Here is a 21,832-nt window from a genome sequence, read left to right as displayed (position 1 = left end):
AGTTTCATAAGCCAGTTTGACTCAAATCACTGAAGTCTGATACTACATTCTACCAGGTTTATCTTAAACCAGTTTCAGCCCTTTTGAAACTGTTTTATGTGCAGTGAGCTTCTGTTCTGTTACAGGTTTAAACCAGTTTCTGATCACTTAAACTGGTTAATGTGTAATTTCTGTCCCTAGCCCAAAAGAGATCAAATAAAAATAAAAGGAGGCTAGAATTTTGAAAATGTAGCTGTAAGTGTAATCTTCCACAAGGCAGTTTATAAAACATGAGAAATATTTTCTATATTTAATGGGCTAACTAAGGATTTTGAGAAGAATTCTTTGTGTGGGCCAGATATTTGTGCCAGCATTCTTTGTAGTATTATCCAGTTTAATTAGAACCAACTTCAGTCTGTAATGTCTAGGGAGAGCAAAAATATTGGAGACCAATGCTGCTAGGAAGCAGAAAAAAACAAAGATATATACTTTTAAATGGCCTGGCCTCCAAATCTCGGGCTATTCCATGGGCTGATTTGTTTTGTACACTTCATGGAAGAAAGGCAAATCCCACCATTTGACAGAACAAACTGTGTAGACGACTTCAATTAATTTTTCTTTTTCCTGGTTTGCTCCCAACATGGCTGCTGTTGAATGAAGTCTGCACTGGAGGAGTAATTAGATCTATAGTTACTATATGAATCCCTATAGCAGATAATAATGATGCCAGTTAAATATCAGGGGAGTTATTTAACTTATAAGTCATGGAATGTAGTTTATATGGGATCTAGGTTTTTAGAGAACTACCTTTGTGACATTGCATGGGACACCTCTTCCCATCAATCCCACTAACACCACCCAGCATGTGTCAACACCCTCCTCATTGGACATTCTCTCATTTTATTGGATGCTGCACTATCACAATATCATACTTTTCTATAAAAAACAAAGCAGAAACACCCTCCCCCCCCCACACAATGTAAATGTTATGAGCCCCTTGACAGTACTAAGCTATGCACATAAAATTAGGAACATCAACTTTCAGGTAGCAAACTTAACCTTATATGCTTTAAAGTAAGTATGCTTACTTCTGTGAAATGCATCAGACAGATTTTCAAACTAACATATACACTTTTTGCCTAACCCACTACTACATATTGGTAGACAAACATGTATCAGGCAAACTTCTCACCAGCCATTTGTATTTCTTTCTTTATTTAAATTATATGCCATTCAGTAGTGAGAACTTAATTCAGTTTCCATCTGAATCAGTTGGAATATGCCCACTTTGGTCCAATTCAGTGGGAATTGGATTAGGCAGTGATTGAGAAAGGGATCTTAATTGCTAAATCTTGTGGCTAGGTACAGATATTCAAAAAGCCTGAAGTGGCATCAATCCAAGTTATAAAAGTTTCCTATAAGCAGCATAGTTTAGCTCAGTAGTGAACAGAACACACATTTGTCCTTAGGTGGAGGGGAGGGTGGAATCTTAGACCAGGTCCCACCATTTTTAAACCAGTCTATTTGTGCAGATCTTCTATTTTGTTATGGTTATAGACTGAATACTGATCACTTATACTGGTAAAAGTTTGCCTCACTGGTGCTGAATAGAGGGGAATAATCATTCCCTTGGATCTGCTAGCAAAACACCTACCAATGCTACCCAGTATACCAGTATATAGTTTGGCTAGTGAGAAGTTTCAGTCTTGACAGGCAAGGATATCTCCCAGATTACTGGACCTGGCACCATAGTTTGGAGAGGAGGTAAGCAGCCAACAAGTGATGAAATAACAGGTCCAAGACTATTTAGAAAAGCTGGATATATACCAGTTCATGGGGCCAGACAGGATGGACCTGAGGCTACTGAGGGAATTGGCTGATGTCATTGCAGAGCCACTAGCCATCATTTTTTTTAAATTATGGCAATTGTTTAAGTGCCCATATTTAAGAAAGGGGAAAGGAGAATCCAGGGAAGTACCATCCGGTCAGCCTCACCTCAAATTACTAGAAATATCATGGAGCAGATCCTCATGGAATCCATTTCTTAGCACTTGGAGGAGAAAAAGGTGATTAGGAACAGTCAGCATGGATTCACCTGACTAACCTGATTGCCTTCTATGATGAGATGACTGGCTCTGGGAATGCGAGGAGACCAGTGGATGTGGGATACCTTGATTTTAGCAAGACTTTTGATATGATCTCCCACAACATTCTTGCAGGCAAGCTAAGTAAGTATGGGTTGGATGAATGGACTGTAAGGTGGATAGAAAACTGGCTGGAGCATTGGGCTCAGGAGGTAGTAGTCAATGCCTTGATGTCTAGATGGCAGCTGGTATTAAGTGGACTACCCCAAGGGTAAATTCTGGAGCTGGTTTTGTTCAGTATCTTCATCAATGACCTGGAAGATAGCAGATAGTGCACACCTAGAAAATCTGCTGATGACACCAACCTGGGGGAAGTAGTACATACAGTGGAGGGTAGGGTTAAGATTCAGAGAGACCTAGACAAATTGGAGGATTAGATCAAAAAGAAACAAACCTCATGAGGTAAACTAAGGACAAATGCAAAGTCCAGCACATAGGATGGAACAGTTCCATGCACTGGTACAGCCTGGGGGCTGACTGACTGGGCAGCAGCTCCGCAGAAAAGGACCTGGGGGTAACAGTGAACAAGACGCTGAATATGAGCCAACAGTGTGCCCTTGCTGCCAAGAAGGCTAATAGTATACTGGGCTGCATTGGTAGGTATGTTGGAAGCAGATCCAGGGAAATGATTATTCCCCTCTATTTAGCACCGGTGAGGCAAAATCTGGAGTACTGTGTCCAGTTTAGGGCCCTGCACTACAGAAAGGATGTGGAAAAATCGGAGAGAGTCCAACAGAGGGCAATGAAAATGGTTCAGGGCTTGGGGCACATGACTTACAAGGAAAGGCCGAGGGAACTGGGCTTATTTAGTTTGGAAAAGAGAAGACTGAGGGGGATTTAATAACAGCCTTCAAGTACCTAAAGGATGGCTCCAAAGAGGATAGAGCAAGTCTGCTTTCAGTGGTGGCAGATGACAGAACAAAGAGCAATGGTTTCAAGTTGCAGCAAGGGAAGTTTAGGTTGGATATTAAGAAAAACTATCTCACGAGGAGGATAGTAAAGCACTGCAACAGGTTACCCAGAGAGGCTGTGGAATCTGTATCCTTGGAGGCTTTTAAGACCTGGCTAGATAAATCCTCTGTTGGGATGATCTAATTGGGGATGGTCTTGCTTTGAGTAGGGGGTTGAAATAGATGACTTCCTGAGCCCCCTTCCAAACCGAATTTTCTATAATTCTAAGCATAATGTCCATACTTGGTGTAGAAGTGCACAACAGTCTGTTTCTTCCTATAAATATTAGCTTCTCATGGCAGGATCAGCATTGGAAATAATAATTTATGTTCTGATTATCTACGAACACATCTTTTTTATTAACTCAAAAATAAATTTTGATAAAAATAGATTTGCAAAAGAACAGGAAAAAAGAGGAGTCTTCCTAAGCAAAATATGCTATTCAGGAAGAGCTGAATGACCTCAAACACATGCATTTGTTTATATATGTGTAAGCTTTTCAGACTTGCAGCAAGTACACGAAAAGCCCAGGTAATGAATCTTCAAAATTGAGGGAAACTGTTTTCAGGTTTACTGTAATCACTTTCCAGTAAATGTAAGACTTTCCAGCTGCACTTTTACTTTACTCATACTGTGTAGCCTCAATACACTTCCGCCCCAATCTGGAAAATAGATCCCATGCTGGTGCCATTTAGACAATTACATTTTTCATCCTGCCATACTGGAAGTTCATTGGTTTAGATTTCTGGTTTCATGCCAAATCGGAGGGATTTCATGGAAAACATCTATGCTTTTGTAGTAATCAGAATGGGATATATTTTCAGGTTTGTATTTTTGCTGAGGGTTTTGCAGTCATCTTCTCATTTTTTTTTTGTTTTTGTTTTAAGTAATCCAATCATTTTTTATGTATAAAGAAACAGAAATACAGAGTGGATGGGCAAAAAGAAAAGAAAAGAATAGAAAAACAGGTTAGTATTACTGGCCTTTCAGATCTAGGACTGCATTTTAATTCTACCTGTGACAAGATAAATCAGAATTCATATGATACATAGAATGTACTTACACCTCCTTTTAAAAATTACATTTATATATACATTCACAAACAGTATGCACAAGAGAGAGGTGTTGAGAAAGTGAGAGACTATTTGATCTTTCTGTAAGAAAAGATGCTTTAATACGATTGACAATTACACATTCTACTCTATTGGTAATAGAGTATTTTAATGCTTAAAATACAGGAGAAACATTTAGTATTTATATTTATACATATTTATAGGTGGTATTATACTCTCTACAATCTAGGCTTTTACAGGGAGCTCATCTTGTTATCAAAGAACCAAATAATTCTAAAAGAATAAATCCAAATATAGGAATGTTTATATCAAATACTGAATAATACAATATTACTTCATTACAGACTATTTTTATTGTCTTTTTTTGCTGCATTTTCACGTTTACAGAGAAGGCCAAACATTTCAGAAGTGATGAGTGCTGAGCATTCCTGGGCATGTCTACATCTTGCCCTATGGTGACTTAGTTGCCGTGCTTTAGTAGTTCTTTCTGGAAGTACTAAAGAATGGCATAGCAACAGCCTGTACTGTGCCGTATGCATGGTGCACAGTTATTTTTAGCGGCTTCTTCACCGTAGTGGTATGCTATAATTGGGGAGTGTGCTTCTATGGTAAAGTTGCTGCTGGTCACATGGAGACACCCATGGATGCTATGTCACTGTAGCATCACATGTAGATTCACCCCCTTTTCTCAAATTAAGATATAGTTCAGACTGGTCAGTCTAAGATTGATATATCCAAAATTTCTAGCCCCCTTGGAAACTTTGTGTGTTATGAAAATGTTGTGCCTGTAGCAAAAAAACCCACACTAAACCAGCCCCTCAGTACTAGAAGTGAGGCATCAAGGCATGTGACTTTATTTTAGATCTTTAGGTGGAAAATTAATCTTTGTTTCATAAATAAATAGCTGGAGAATGAGTTTCATTTCATAGCTCCCTCTACTCTAAAATAACTCTATTATTATAATTTGGTTAATAATTATCCAAATTATAATAACAACAGTCACAGCCTGCCCTGGAGTCCATCTCTGGATGATGTGCAGATCTTCACTTTCATAGTTTCATAGTTGGTAGGGTCAGAAGGGACCTGAGAAGATCATCAAGTCCAACCCCCTGCCATGGGCAGGAAAGAACGCTGGGCTCATATGACCGCAGCTAGGTGTCTATCTAGTCTCCTTTTGAAGACCCCCAGGGTAGGAGCGAGCACCACTTCCCTTGGAAGTTGGTTCCAGCTCCTAGCAGCCCTGACTGTGAAGTAGTGCCTCCTGATATCTAGCCTGAAACTACTCTACATCAACTTATGGCCATTATTCCTTGTTACCCCCAGTAGTGCTCGGGGGGACAGGGGCTCTCCTATTGCCTGCTGGTTCCCCTTGGCAAGTTGATAGACGGCCACCAGACTTCTCTTGTGGAGGCTGAACTGGTTCAGGTCCCATAGCTCCCCTTGTAGGGCCTGCCTTGCTGCCCCCTGATCATGCAAGTGGCCCTCCTCTGGACCCTCTCGATGCTGTCCACATCCCTCCTGAAATGCAGCGCCTAGAACTGGATGCAGTACTCCAACTGTGGCCTGACCAGTTTCCACGTAAGTTTGAGCCATCTCCACACCACTGATCTTTTGGCCTTAAACTCATAAGGCTGTGTGTCATTCTTGGTCTTTCTTACTGTTGCCAACCTCACTCTTGAAGCACAAGAATATTTTATTTCATACAAGTGAAACATGCTTATGAAAGATACACCTCCTGGGGATAATTTATGGGATTGGAATTTACTCTTACAGACACTAAAAACCACCTCAAATTTCAACGCTTTTCAATTCACATCTGACACATACTTACTCCAAGTCAAAGAGCAAGAACTCGAAGTAACATGAGATGTCCTGACCTAGTCACAACTCTCTGTGATGGCAACCTTAAAGAACTCAAGAAATACAGCTTTTCTTGAGTGCAAATTTTCTTTCACACAAGCTCCTGCTTCATCTTTTCACTAGGAAATAATGTGATAAGCACACTTTTTTTTTTAAGTGGGTGTTGGCCCAGAGCTATAAATTTAATGTTTTCAGCTGTTGGTAATAGTTATCCAAAGGGTTCCCCATTTTGGGGGAGATACATAATTGTAGACAATTACCTTCATGTTTTCAAACCACTGTGTTTTATAAAAATATTTTTATTTGTATATTATATTGTATATTATAAAACACTGTACTCATTTAAGTAATAACTCCTCTGTTACATTTAATCTATAAGGGATAAAAAGTATTTAATTATCATTTGTTACCGCTATGCCTTGTTCATAAAAACAGATCAGAGTAGAAAGATGAAAACAGAATAAGGTTAATTATATCTACTATACATTTATGGGGAAATAACCATCTAATAACTGCTTTCAGCTGGCTCAGACATATCAAATGTAGATAATATCAGGTAATTCAAATCCTGTATATGATGTTAGGGCACAAGAAATTAATATATAGCTCTTAATTCATTTAATGTGGCATAAGAGACTACAAAACCACTTCTAAGGTACATTCAGCTTAGAAAAATGTTGTCATATTTTTTACTGCAACTGCCCTAGGAGATAGAATATACAGAAATGTTCAAGCAACGATGGTTGAGCTGAAACCCAGTGTTGTTTGAAAAATGTATAAAGCAATCACTGGCAGAGACTGTACAGTAAGTACTTAACACAGAACACAGAAATAAGATCTGTGGATGTTATCATCATGTAATATTTAGCACTGGTAATGTTTTAAGGATGCAAAACATTCAGAAAGTTTTAGGTTTTGCAAGCTTCAAAAACTTTTTCCTACCTCTTCAGAACTTGTAAAATGTTTCAAATGCATGATTTTCAGTCTACGCAATGGGCTTTATGGTTAAAAAAAATGCACTCTATGAGTATACTTATGTGAACTAAATTTCTGATCTGGAGGAGAGAGGTTATATATGAAGGCAGTCTCAATTAAGAAAAGTTGTCATGTTTCTCCAACCGGCATGTTGTAAGGGTGGTAAGGGGCGAATCAGGTTTTTCTTTAGTCATCATGACCACCAAGCCTATATGGCAACATCCGGCTGAAGTAATACATGTTCCACACTGCAGAGAAGAGCTTATCAGCAAACATTAGACCATAGCCTTTCAAACTGTCTAGTAAGATGAGCCAAATGTGCACATATGAAGGGATCATTACAAGGCTTACAAAAAGCTTCTTCTATTGAAGCCATGTTTTTCAGGTTTAATAGGTGTTCGTTGTTTATGAAAACAAAACTTTATTGCCTTTACCTACATTAACTGAAAGCCTGTCAAAGTCCTAAACCCAACATTTATGAAGCTAAGTACTCAATAGTCAAGAAATACAAAACAAAGGTTGGACAGCACATACAAATTAAGCTCTATCTTATTGCACATATTCAGTACAGTCCAAGCTATCATTGCACAAACATATCGGATTTATCAAAGAATGCAACTATAACTATCTGGAGCCCTGTCTCACTATGTGTGCTCTTTTCATAATGTGTATGCTTACTGCCCAACTAAATTAGTCAGGCTGAAATGGGTAGCACACCTATAAACATTGCCTAAAAAGTTATTACGAGAAGAGGAAGTTGTTCTGAAAGGGTTGTTAAATTGACTAAATAAAGAAATAATGAACAATAACTGACTTTGCTTACAATGTTAGTGAAGCAGGCTTTGCAAAACAGGGAGAAGGTGAAAAAGAGAGGCTAATATCTGAGATTTGTATCATCCTCAATATTACTTTGTATTAACCGAAAGCAAAATGGAGTATTAGAAACAGAACTGCTCCTACTTGCTGCCATGAACAAAACCAGAAGGATAATGGGACAATGCTTTGAAGGGCAAAAAGGTCTTGGGGTAAATGACTTTTCTTAGGCTTGCAGTTAAATCGTCAAACCTGTTGGATATACAATGTGTACAGCTCCTGTTTCATTCTGATTCAGATTTGGGGTTGAATAAGGCGGCATCCTATACCTGGCAGATAGAGATATATTTCTCACAACTGTCTCTCATGCCTCAGTTCATATCCTTGCCAATGTTATGTCTTCTTAGGAGAATGGTGCTTGTTAGGTGGTCATCCATTCATTTATGAGCAAAGCCGAGACAACCAATTAGGGGCTACTGCACACATAGCAACACAAACACATTTTGGTCACTACTAGACTATGTCAGTTATGGACCCATGACAAAAAGCATATGTCAGTATGTCAGTTTTCTTGAATAAAAATATCCATGCATCTGATTCTCTAGGGAATGAATTAGTATATGAGGCTTACAGTATCTTCAATTGTGATCTCATTGTGCTGCATTCTTTAGCATGATAGCGTCTGTCAACTACTCTAAGCAATGTTAATATGTGTTGACATTTGTATTTTAAACAAGTTTACATGGTAAGGATTTTGTGAGTGCAGGAAGCCTGGAAAAAAGCAAGTGCTGTTTCTTTTTAAAACGCTTTTTTATACTCAGTTTAATCTTCCCATACTGTCTTTCTCTTTTCCCATTTAATTTCAACATTGAGACGTACAATGATTCAGTAATAAACATGACTGGCTGACTTTATGATATTATATGAATTGTCATAAAGAATGCTTTCTAGTTGAATTAAAGTGACAGGTATGTAACAGATTCTGTAAAAATAAAGTCACAATATGCCATAATATTTCACAATGCTCTACAACTGACAAGTGGTACACTAATTACTGCTTACACTGAAATTCTAAATACCATTTTCATATATTTACTTTGCTAAGCAATCTATTATTTCAATGCATTCTTCGCTGGAAATGCAATTGCGCAGTTACAAAACAATAATGTGATGGATTTATTCATTCTCAACAGACATCAAGAATGTCAAGAGTGAAAGTGATAAATTAAATAGCTGGCATCTCAAGGAAAACTTGGAAACAGGTTCCATTCAGAAACAATTCTGTGCATTTGTTGGCGATTCTCTTTCCTAATTTTCTTTAATTACTAATACTAAATACATTAGACTTAAACCATTATCTTTCCTTCTGGGGAACACAACTATTCCAGTTGTTTATTGCTCAAATGAAAACACAATTGACATTCAGATGAATTTCAGCCCTTTGGAGAAGACTTGCTCAAGTCCTATACACTAACGAAGTTCCACTCGATATCTATCTTTTTACAAAGGCACAAGTGTACATTTCATGTCTGGTCTTCAGTAGAAATCAAGTGGGACATAAGTTCTGCACAGATCCTGTGTACAAGAACTATTTGGGAATATTTATTCATTAGAGAATATCCAATTGCCAAAACCAAAACGTTTTCATGGATATGTTTCAACCACACTTTAATTAGAAAGGTTTCCCCATGATAGAAAATTAGGTCAAAACAAAAGAAAGAGAGACATTCCAGAATAGGTAATAAGCTGATCGTGTGGTATGTTCCTGGGATGTAGGAAATAAAGGGGAGAGAGTATGGCTTTTAACCTCTGTCTTGCAATTACTTCCTAGGTAACTTTCCTACTGTCATTGTTTATTCTGGACAAGGGGGGGTTTCTTGCCCTCTCTCTCCCAGTCTATGTTGTCTTGACATGGCATGATAGAAGAATTTGAAAACTCTTTCTTTTTTGGGTTTTGCCAAATATTTTTCTAGCCAGCATTACTCTATTATAGTCTGTGAAGGGCTGAAGTTTGTGCTTCAGAGTTCTGCCCAGTATATAATTTGTGGATGTACCCAAGTTCCTGAAATCAAAGCCAATATTTTACAAAATAAGCAAAAGTTCCTGTTTTCAATAATGATTGTGTCCAAGTTTAGATTCCAGCTTCACCCTCACATACACAGTCAAGGACCAGCTGGTAAATTAAATATATGGCTGCTTAAGTGAGATGCAAATGGTGTGCGATCCTGTTAGTAGCTCTGTGGGGTGAATTTCATAACTGTTCTGTGTAGTTAAGCCGTGTTCAACAACCTTTCACTATGTGTCTTTCAGAATCACTAGCCTTTTGCTGAGTGGATGAAAAGTTCATTGTTTTCCTTAAAAATCATTAATACGTTATTTAAGTTCCCTCCTGAAAATATTTACCATTACTTAGAGTGTAAAGTTTTGGGACACAAACAATCTCTTATTCCACCTGTGTACAGAAGAGAGTGGCGCAAGACCTCAGCTGGGACATCCATGTGGTTCTAAAATAAAGATAATGTATTTAAGTACTGCTCAATCCTATTTTCTTTGGATGAATGAAAGGAGTCTTCAGTAAAACTCCTCAGACGTGTGTTTTGTTTTCAACATTTTTGTGGAGTTCTGACATTTAAAATTGGCCCATTTACAAAAATGCAGTGCTTTGATTGTCAGAAACCACGCCCTCCCCCCCTCCAAAACCCCCAAGAACAAACCAAAAAAACACCCCAAAGCAAATAAACAAACAAGAAACTTTCAAGTATAATGGAAACCCCAAAATAAATTAAAATAAAACATGAAATCAGAAACTCTGGCATGACGTAGAATAAAAAGTCCTTTAAAATAAACTAGAAATTTTTAACCAGTACTTATCTTGCTTTTTAACCTGTGAGAGGGCTAAGCAATAAGAACCATAGAAAATAAGTCTTTATCAAAATGTTATAAAGATAATCTGTGAGTTTTGTCACTTAGTACCTATAAACAGGAAGGACAGTTACTGATGAAGTCAATTTGATCCAGAAATAATGTTAGCATTTTTTTGTTTAAGAAAAAAATACATTGCTGGAGGGCCAGATTTTCTTTTCCATGTTGTTTAATTACAGCAATCGTTTTTAGAACCCTCTGAATATACAAGCCAAACTGTTTCAAATATTCTGGCCTATGAAGTGAATAATATCCGTTTAAAAAAAAATCCTAACAGCATATTTGCTTAAGAGGTTGAAGTGGCTCCAAAGGAAGTCTTGTGGTCTATTGTAACAAATCATACCCTAAGGAGCATTCACAAGAGAGTTAAAACAAGCACAAATTAGCTTCCTGAAAGGGAACTGAATGCAAGAATACATTTATGAAGTATGTAGCTATGGAACCGAGAAATGAAGTTTTCATTCTGTTTTGTCCTTGTAATGCAGTGAAGGAACACAGCAAGATAGCTGCCATTTTGTGTTTTTATTTTGGAGAGGAATATTCCAAATCTGCTATCTTATCCTTTAACAAATTCTTTGTTGTCTTCTCCATTTTCAAAAATGGCAGGTCAATTAGATTTTTTTTTTTTAATGAATAGAAAAAGAGGTAAAAATTAAACCAGGCCTTTTCTGTTACTTTGATTTAAACCTGAAGTGCTTGGGATGGATATACATTTGGATTCATCATTTTGTATTTATCTATATTATCATTTTCGCAGCTGACAACTACTAAACTCCCTCTCTGCTACTCTGGAGGGTAATTTAAGATTCCTCCAGAAGATAAATACTTTTGATCTGTCCCTGATCTCCAACCAATGTTTCTAGTGTGTTTCTATATTTTCACTGCTGGCAGACTTTCTTGTGCCCACAATAAACTGCTTTTAATTTCACTTTCATTTCAACTACATCCCATCTTTCCTCTTTTCTTACAAAAAAGATAGCCCGCTGCCTGGGAACACATTAGATTTTCCACTGTCGTACTTAAGATTTTATTCATGGTTTTTAATGCTCTTCACTTTGATTTTTTTTTTTTCCTGTATAAGATCTGATTCTAGCCCTACAGTTAAGGTTGACAGAGGTACCTGAGCAGCAGCTGTGTCACTATAAGAAAGGGGAAAAGTCAAATGTCATAGTATCCTTCTTTCTAGCATCAGACCTAAGCACTTCACCCACTAGGTCTATCTACAGTGTCCTGAGTACATTAGCTTTCACAGCTTGCCTGTGAGGAGATGAGTGTGGAGCTCACCATGTTGTATGTGGCGAATGGAATAATATTATTGTCTTTATGTTGTCAATGGGATGATTTGATGTAGACATATATAAAACCTTTCCATTTTCTAGTTCATTTCAGAGAAGGTTAAGAACAAGCAGCCATATAACCCAACTCAAGTTAGGTGGCTTACTTTGAGCTGCTTAAAACTCAGTTGGGTTCTGCCACATGCAGGCACTTCTCCAGGCAGCTGCAGGTAAGTAAAATGGGGGAAAAGGGCTGATGGGATTATGGGGGCTTGCAGGTCCTGGGGGTATATGCTGGTGGATCCTGGGGAAGAGGCTGGCAAAGGCAGTTAAAACAGAAAAACCCAAGGTCTGGGACAAGTGGTTTGACTTTCCTAGCTCTGGAGTTGTGATTTCACTATGCCTGGTTAACTCATTCTTATATTTGGCTAGTCTAACGTTAGTTCACTTCCTGAGGTGAACTAACTTAGAGCAGGCACACCATTTTTAGAGCATTTTAAGCCCTATGCATGCCTGCATGACAGGGCATTTAGATCAAGCTAATCTTGGGTTAGATTATTCTAAATGTGATGCTTGTACTTACCCAAAAACTACTGCAGGAGAGTCAATTAATATTAATGGTGCTTGGACTTACTGGGCATTTATAGATGTGTTCAGGGGCTTTAATTAGCTCAGCTCTGAGAGCCACGCTAATTAAAGTAACCAGAGTGTCACGTGCTTCAGTGTCACGTGCATGGTGAAAAATGACAGCAAAGCTCTTTGAAGTGCCCCACTGCCATTTTTCAGTGCTGTGATGCTGATACATGTGATTCTGGAGTCTGCTAGAGCACGGTAATTACCATGCTCGATTAATCCCGTCTGCTCTGACACGCTGTAACAGTGTGTCGGAGCAGCCTCCCAGCATGTGTGTAGGAGCCCACTGTCTCAAGCACAAAGACAATATTAAGTGGTACACAGCTTCTCTGAACACAGGTATATTTGACATCTTCGTACATTTTATTTAATTCTATAATGTAAAATTACAGTTCATGTGCATCTGGTAGGCTCCAATACAGTTCTTATATAATAAAGGGCTTAGTCTGTCTGTCTGTCCATAATGCTCTTGGAGCACTCTGACTAGTTAGTGAAACAACCGATCAGAGTGCAGAGCACTGCCATGACACCATGACCACAGCCCCCTGCTCTGTCCCCACCATCATGGCAGCACTCCACCACCTTTGAGGAGCAGGGGTGGGAGGGTGGGGGCAGGGGGAGGGAGAGAGGCCAACAGTCCTGAAGGTGGTGGTGGCAGTGCAGGGTGCTGGCAGAGTGGCAAGAAATTGTATTTTCCAGTGCAACCCATATGGATCCAGTGAAATCACCAGCACTAAGAAACTAAAAGGAAAGAGTTTTATATTTCAGTAAAGTCTCTTGTCTTGATAATTTTGTCCCCTTGAACATGTTATTGGGTTCAACTTTACACCAAGCAAACATTACTTTTTATTAGTACACACTGCACATGTAAAAGGAAAACACAAATTAGCTGAATTGGTCACTTGATAGTACTTATTTCATCAGAAGAAATTTCTAAACACAAGACATTAGTCCTGGTTTTGATGGCTATAAATGAATGATCATTTCAGAATAGCAATGATGGATAACTGAGGTATTTCTATTACACTTAAAGTAACTTTCCCTACAACATAAATGTTATATAGCCATGCATGCCTCAGTAAAATTATATATGTATAAATGATCTACATATTGTGGGAAAAACAGCAGACAAGCACTCCATGTAGAGGGATGCAACAGTTTTCTTTTGTATCTAAGTCACAGCTTTGTTCAAAGAGTTGGACTCAATTTCCATATTTTTCGTATGGCACTGATCATTACTGCTCTAAGTAAATACTCAAACTGATTGGCTCAGCAGGCATTCTTAGTAGTTATGCCCAGCTGCTGCTACAGGGATGGGGAAATTCTCTAATGGATTTTATTTTTTATATATATACTTTTAGTATCTAGCAAATTATGTCATAGGAAGAAAAATAAGAATTTTTTCTAGACTTTCAGATTTCATCTCCATGCTTCCTCAATAGGAAAAAATATCATCAGGTAAAAGGAAGAGGTGAGTTGTTGTTGTTATTCAGGTGGCTCCTTTTTGTCCTACCTAAGAGAACCTAGATTTCCAGTGGAGAAGTAGTTGCTACAGCATATAGTTCAGCACTTGATACACGGGCTTATCTTTTGAGGAGTCACAAATTTGCTGTCCAAATGAAAACATAATCAATTTGAAGAAGCGTAGTGATCTCTTTTAGCACCCTGGGAGGTGGGGGTAGGGGAGAGATTATTCAGACCACAGGAGAGTGGGAGGGGGGAGACAGTCTTACCTAACAGACCTCTCTTTGGGCACTGTTGCGGCTGTTCACTTAGCAATACAGGCTTGGGCTGCTGCAGCTGAAAAACAAGCAGTGATGCAGGCTCCTAGAGGCTCCTCCTTGTAGCCCATTTTTTACTTCCCCCCCCACAAGTCATTTCCTCCCATGATTAATCCTTTGGGGGGGGGATGGGGGAGGTGAGAGGGCTCCTTTCCACCCCATTTCCCCATATACTTGAAGGGTAACTTGCCTAGGTGTCACTCTAGACAGAAGCCTAAGGTTTTGCCACCACCTGGAGAAGTTGAAGCACAAGGATAACCTCAAGGGCAGCAGCCATTAAGAAACCAGCCTCTACAACATGAGGAGCAACTTCTTTACCTTGAGAACAACTACAGTAGCCATGGTTTATGCACCAATGGAATACTGCCTCCCTATGTGGGCAAATAGCACCCACACCCACAAACCTGACACTGCCCTGAATTTTGCAGTACAAACAGTAAGTGGCTGCCCAGTATACACAGAATGGAAAAATACGTTCATCTTGGCAGGAATCCCCCTTCATAAAATCAGAGGTCTGGAATACTGTTTGACCTGGCAATCAAAGCCGAACAGAAAGACCATCCACTAAATGACATGATTGAAAAATACCCAATGCAGAAATACCTAAGAAGCAGAAAACCCCTACCAGTATCCACCAGAAACACCAGAGAGGAAGAAGGAGATACCATACTGTCATCATGTCATCAAGGTGGGAAGAGCAGTGGAATAATAACCACACCCCACTACACAACTACATACAACTCCCATCCTCACACCCTCCTGGTCATACACTCCCACATAGGCATGGGTAAACTTGAATTGACTGTGATCAGCCTATGGAGCCTTCAACAAAATCAAACATAAAATGGTCCTTTCAAACTCACCATCATGCCCCTGTAGCAGGCTCAGCTTTCAGAGCTTGGGTTGAGTCCTAGGCTTGAGATCCTGCTGTTTTGAATGGTGGAGCCCATCCACCAATCAACAGGCAGCAGGAGAAATAAAGCCACGCCCCTTTCCTGAGGGGGTGGGGAGAAGAGTTCCCTTAGACCTGATTGAAGACTGTAAACTGTCGGGTCCGGAAGACTTCTGGGGCAGAGCACTGGAGCGTATAAAAGGAGCTGTGCGCCCAGCACAAGGGTCAGATGCAACGAGGGACTCAAGAAGAGTGGAGCCAAGAAAAGCTGAGGAGCCCTCCCTCAGCATGCAATAGGCCCAAGGCTCCTGAAGCTCCCACTGGAGGAGCAGGCTTGGGATAGCTGCGAGACCACTTGAGCTGTTGACAGTGTGGGGAAACCTGGCCCTGGGAGCAGTGTGAGACCACTTGGGCCCATCACAGTGCACGGATCCCAGGCTTTAGGATCTGCAAGCGGCGGCTCGAGCCTGCAACCTCAACATGGCCTTGGGGGCTGCAGTGAGGTGTCTCAGGCCCCATTTCCTGGCAAGCAGCCAGGTCCCATGGTGCGCAGGGAGGTGCACGGACCCCAGCCTTGGGATCCAGGGAGCAGTGGAGGCTGCTTAGATTAGCCACCCAGTGTGAGGACAAATAGATGCAGCCTGAAGGGCCTGGCCTGTGCTAAAAGAGCCCACAGTGCTGAAGCCAGGGTACAGGGAAACAGAGTGCTGCAGCATGAGTCCCAGCACTCAGAAGCCAGTAGTGGTGGTGCAGCAGCTGAGAGGAGCTGAGCCCTCAGTGCCCAGAGTGGGGCACAGGGTGGGGAGGAGCCCAGTGGTGCAGGAGAGGCCTGGAGAGGTGCTCCAGCAGAGGAGACTCCATCAAGCTTTGCCCTGACCACTACCACATGAGGGAGCGTGAGTTATTGGGCCCTTGGATCCCACAGGGGAAACACGTTTGGACAGGCAAACCCAGAGAAGGGGCTGGGTGAGCAGCCACCCCCTAGTCAAGGCCTAAGGGGAGGGGCCCCTTGTGCTTCCTGGACACCCCCCCTTCTCCCAAGGGACCCCCATTGGAAGAAGGACTATCTCTTGCCATGGGTCGGGGACTATATTAAGGAATAAATGTTATTAAAATTGTTCATGTTTGCACCTTATATTTTGTAATTGAAATGTTGTAATGTCATATTGTAAACAGTGTTATTTAGGGTTTGAGCTTGGTCACTGGTTAATGTTCATTGTGTAAATATATGTATATATGATATTTAGTTTATGTTTATCTACATTATAACTCAATAAATTGTATAAAATTAAGACCTTTGTGAGGGATTGGGGGGATATCAGGCTCACCACTTTTCTTGGGCGGAGCCTGCTTTCCCGGGCTGGTGCCAGGCTGTCTGCAGGGCTTCCTACAGAGCCACAGAGCTGCACAAAGCCTGGTCCTTCACTCCATGGCTGTAGGAGCAGCAAACTAAGACTCCTTGAAGCAGTTTTAGTTTGCTTCACCCCAAGCCATTTAAGGCACATTACATCGCCAAATTTCCTACAGCAGCTGGAATTAATGCACAATATGCCAACAAGGCGTGCAAACACCAACACCACTAAAGCGGTGCAAAAGCATTTAGCCTGCTTTAAAGTGTTGTGCACACATGCCTCTCGTTTCATCTACATGAAGCCAGAGGCACTAGATTTGTGGCCTACTTGAAATACAGGTCCTAAAATTCAATGATGGCTCTTGTTCAGAACAGTTTTGCCTTCTTTGAGTGTAGAGGAGGGTGCAGAAAGTCAGGCACAGTCCCTACATTTCCCTAGTATAAGCTATGAAACACATAACTGGCTCATTATTTCTGTTCCCTTTCCATCAGCATTCAGTATCAGGACTAAATATCCCCTAGCTCCCAATGAAGTAGCAACTTATTTAACAGCCTTTAAACTGCACTGGGTCAGAGGTGACTCAGAAAGCAATATTCTTAAATAAATTTCTATTAGCATATGAGAGGACATAAGCCTACCTTGAGAAATTAATCCAGGAAAAATGGTAAATTCACATCATGTGCAGGCCATACAGACAATTGACTAGGGTGGCTTAGTCAGGGATTATCCTGCTTGAGCAGGTAGCTGAACTAGATGACCGCACAAGGTCCCTTTCAGCTCTACATTCTTATGCTCCTATGTGAGAAGAGCCAAGAGTCAAAGCACTGATGTTCGGAAGTTAGATGATATGCCTCTGTGGATCTAGACAGCAGCATCCTTAAATACAAATACCAATGGAATATTGGCCCTGGCCAATCATTTATTTGGGTTTCTGTCCTTTAATTCATGAACCCAAAGAACTCCCACTGTGTCTCAGATAAAGAATATGGAAGACAGAGCTCTGCTTATGGACCAAAGAAAGAAAATATCTCAGTAAATGTACTCAATTGGCATGCACGTGTACAAACATGCACACACACACATATAAACACACACACACAAAATTCCTTAGGTATGAACAACATATTTGGGACAAAGAATAAAATATTCTGAACCTAAACTCAAATTTAACCCATTTCTTCTTACATTTGTTATATCCATCTCCACCAGCAATTACATCTTTCTGTTTTCCCCCATATTATAACTGCTGTCTCTCAGAGGCCCAAATATAACCCTATGACAGTAAACTGGTACTTTTCCAATTTTAGTTTTACATATTACAGATACTAAACTGTGAAACTGATTTTTATGGAAAAAGTTATTTAGGCCACATTCATGAATTTCACATCATGTCATATTTTGTGAACTACTATTTCTATGTCTTTGATTTTGGGTCTTTATCACACATTTGGGTCATTTACAAACTTGACAGATGGAGACATGCTAGAAGCATATTTACTGTGCATATATCCAACAATTACCTATGTGATAAATGTCACCCAAGTAAAGTGTTAATATTGTTCGTGACATTCTGAGTTGATATTCATATTATTTTGAATTAGGAGGAAAATAAGAGCATGTGATCTATAATTTAATCACTGAATTCTCTGTAGCCTATCAGCTGTCAAATGATCTGTCACCTTAGAATAACAGACAAGAGTGACATGCTTCAAAGGCTTGCATACTTTGAATGGAAAGGAAAGAAGCTAAAAGACAACCATCAACCTCTGGAAAAAATCTAAGAAACTCAGAATTTTTTTTAATTTAGTGTTTTATCCAGATTCCAAACTCACAGACTTTGTTGCAACACCACACTCTGCCAATTAATATAACATAGAAAAGTGATGATAATGTTTGTCAGCAAGAGAATTGGTTATGAAATCATTGCATTGGGAATTCCCATTCCCGGGCGCACATGCTGCATTTTAATTGAAATTCTGGGTCGGTTTTAACCAGTTCTAGTTTGTCGTCATCATCCAAAAATGAATCAGCAAAGAAAAAAACAAGTCTGGAAGCTTTAATTATATCCAGGGAAGAAACAGTCCAAAAAAGCTAAAGTCAGTGTACTGCTCACATTCATAAAGGTACGCACATGTAAGAATTTACATAACTAAGGCCTAATGCATTTTTGTTACTGTAAAAGCAGTATTTCCCCCTCATAGTATATATATAATTTTGTATACAGAGAGTATAACTCTATTTGTCCATTTTTAGTTTTGTTTGGAAGATAAAAAGAAACAACAACAAAAAAGACTTTCCTTTAACCAAATAAAGACTGCTAACTATTTGAGTCAACCTCCCTTTAATATTAAGCCAATATATTTAGAATGAGTTAAAAAAAAAACCCCAAAACTACACTTGTCCTGTCCTTCCTTATGGGTTCTTACCGTCACATTTTCCTGTTTTTACAGAAGGTATTACCACCATCATCAACCCTGCCCACATACCATGCAGAACTTGCAAACATACAAGAACACTTACTAACTGCAAGGAAACAGTCTGTGCTCTGCGTAAAAGAATTGTGCTGCAGTCATTCAGTATTCAAAACCTGAAATTTGTTAGCAAGATTTGAATAGAAACATGCTACATGGTGAGATAGCATCATATTCTCTGATCAGATGAGCTTAACTCCTGGAATCACATTTTTAGTCCAAATATTCACACTTATGAAAGCAAAATTGAATTCTAAATTAATTTGTGAATAGTTAAGTGAAATGTGTCATTTCCACAATTCTTTTAATCAGTCAAGTCACTCACTAGAATATTTATAGTAAGTGAAAATAAAAGGTGCACCAATACATACAAAGTTTTTCATTTGAGAGCATACTGACTCCATATTTTTTAGCTAGTTCTCCAAGTTCCTATCTGCAGTAAAGTGTTTCTGTCTCTTTTTAGAGTATATGATTCACATGTATACCACAAAACAAAGTAGCGTTTCATTTTCATGTGATCTTTTATCTCATTGTATGTAGGTTTATTTTGAGAAAGCATCACTGATATATGCAGGCAGACACACACACACACAGAGTAAATATGCAATTATTTTAACTTTTTTAAAATGTTATTGATTTAGTAAGTATAATACAGAAAACCAGAAAACATATATATCAATTGTACATTTAAAACTAAACCATTCCACATGTCACAAACAATAAGCAATACAAGGAAAAAAGAAATAGAAAGAGGAAGAGAGATGAGAGAGAGATAGAAGAAGAGAAGAGATAAGCATGCAATGAGCTACAATCTAGCTATCAAAATATTCCAAGAATGCCTTGCCTATTGCACCAAAGTTTTCAAAGCAGTTAAGACTGCTAAATAGGATTGTCTCCATAGATGCCAACTGCTCTCTCATTGTATCAGATTTCAACCTTTGGAGATGTCCTACTTTTCCAATGCAGCAATATAATCCTGCATATTATTAATAAGACCCACTATAAGGTTGCAATTTGGGAAGGATTCAATTTGAATTCCTTGGAGATATAACCAAGAATACACATATTTATCAGTGGTATCAGCGTTGTGGTCAAAAACATGTTAACTCTAGTTCTAATTTGTTTCCAAAAAGATTTGATCATACAGCATGACTTAAACGTGTGACCAAGTGTTGACTGCAATGCATTACAATTCCAAAATGTATCTGCTGTCAGTATACTTAATTTTTTTTTTAATTTAGAGGGAGCGCAGTGCAGACAAAAAATGATCTGTTGTTGTATAAAACAAAGTGTAAGATCAATTGTTGATGTTCAAATATTGTGAATTGCTGATTTCCACTGGGATTGTGTCATCTGGATACCTATATCTCCATTCCATTTCAGTTTTAAATAGTCTGTATCAGGCCTGTTATGTGACATTATATATTCATAGGGTGATGGCACAAGATGGGGAAGAGAAGCAAATTTCAAGGCAAAAAATAATATATCAGGAGTATTTGCTATACCTAAAGCCTAAGGTCCAAACTGATTTTCTAATACTTGAAGCAACTGCATAGATTGCTGTTCAACTGTTTTTGGAAGATAAAATTCATCCCATAACCCAGAAAATATAACTATTTCTATTATGCACATTGTTTACATTTGAATAACATCTTATTTTACTATGCATGTGTTCAACTGACTTCAGTAGCATTATTTGAGAGTAAAAGCATCAGCATCCAGGTGTTTTAGATTTATATCACAGACTTGATAAAATATTCTTCCTCATGTCACACTATTAGTTGTTAAGCCTAATGGCCATTCAAATAATCCCATGAAACGTGGCATTTCAGCTACTTCAGTTCTGAAATATTTTAATGTATGCCAATTAAAATTCACATAACCTTAGTTATGAGTTCTATATGTAAATGACCAAGCATCATTAGAAAGTAAATTAATCTCAGAAGTGGCATGTATGGCATCCAATAGGTTTGTCTTTTCTTTTGCATCAAATAGGTTTTTCTTTTCTTTTGTTCCATTATTGTTTCTATTCATTTATTTGTTAAAATATAGCTGGCTTGTCATCTTATAAAAGAGAATTGTTATCTTTCCAGAGAAGTGTCACTAATGAACAAAGTCAAATGTCAAAAAGTATAAAAATGTAAAATCCTGTAGATAATAATAATGCAAATCATTTCAATAGAACTAGTCTTACAACAAAGGCATTTGCTGGATCCTGACTAAAAACTATATTAAAACTATACATCAGTAATGTGAAGACTGTATTTTGGTAAATACGTATTTATATATGGATCTCTCTCTTTACCTGGCATGTCTATGTCCCTTAAAAATGTGTAAACAGAAGAAACATGGGCAAGATTTTAAAAGCATGTGAATGATTTCAGAGCTAAAGCCCCATTGAACACTAGTGAGTCTTACACCTCCAGGTCTTTTGGGTACTTCTGAGAGTTTGACCTAATGTTATGCGTGAAATTATCAAACATAAGCAAATTGTTCCCAAATATCTATTGACATGCAATGAGGGCTGCTGGGGCTTTTTGATATCTTCATCTACATTTGTTGTGATAAAATAGTACTTAACCGAGTGCTGTGTCCCACTGAATCTGATTACACCCTTGTTGGCTTGGCTAAGTAATCACAGTAAAGATCTTTCACCAAAGACACTACATATAGCATGGGAAAAGCCACCCCATTTTCTTGCATGCAGAAAAG

This window comes from Alligator mississippiensis, chromosome 10 (genome assembly GCF_030867095.1).
Source record: "Alligator mississippiensis isolate rAllMis1 chromosome 10, rAllMis1, whole genome shotgun sequence".
In the NCBI taxonomy this organism is placed as follows: Eukaryota; Metazoa; Chordata; order Crocodylia; family Alligatoridae; genus Alligator; species Alligator mississippiensis.
The sequence above is the reverse complement of the archived record's forward strand: the minus strand, read 5'-3'. Positions refer to the sequence as shown.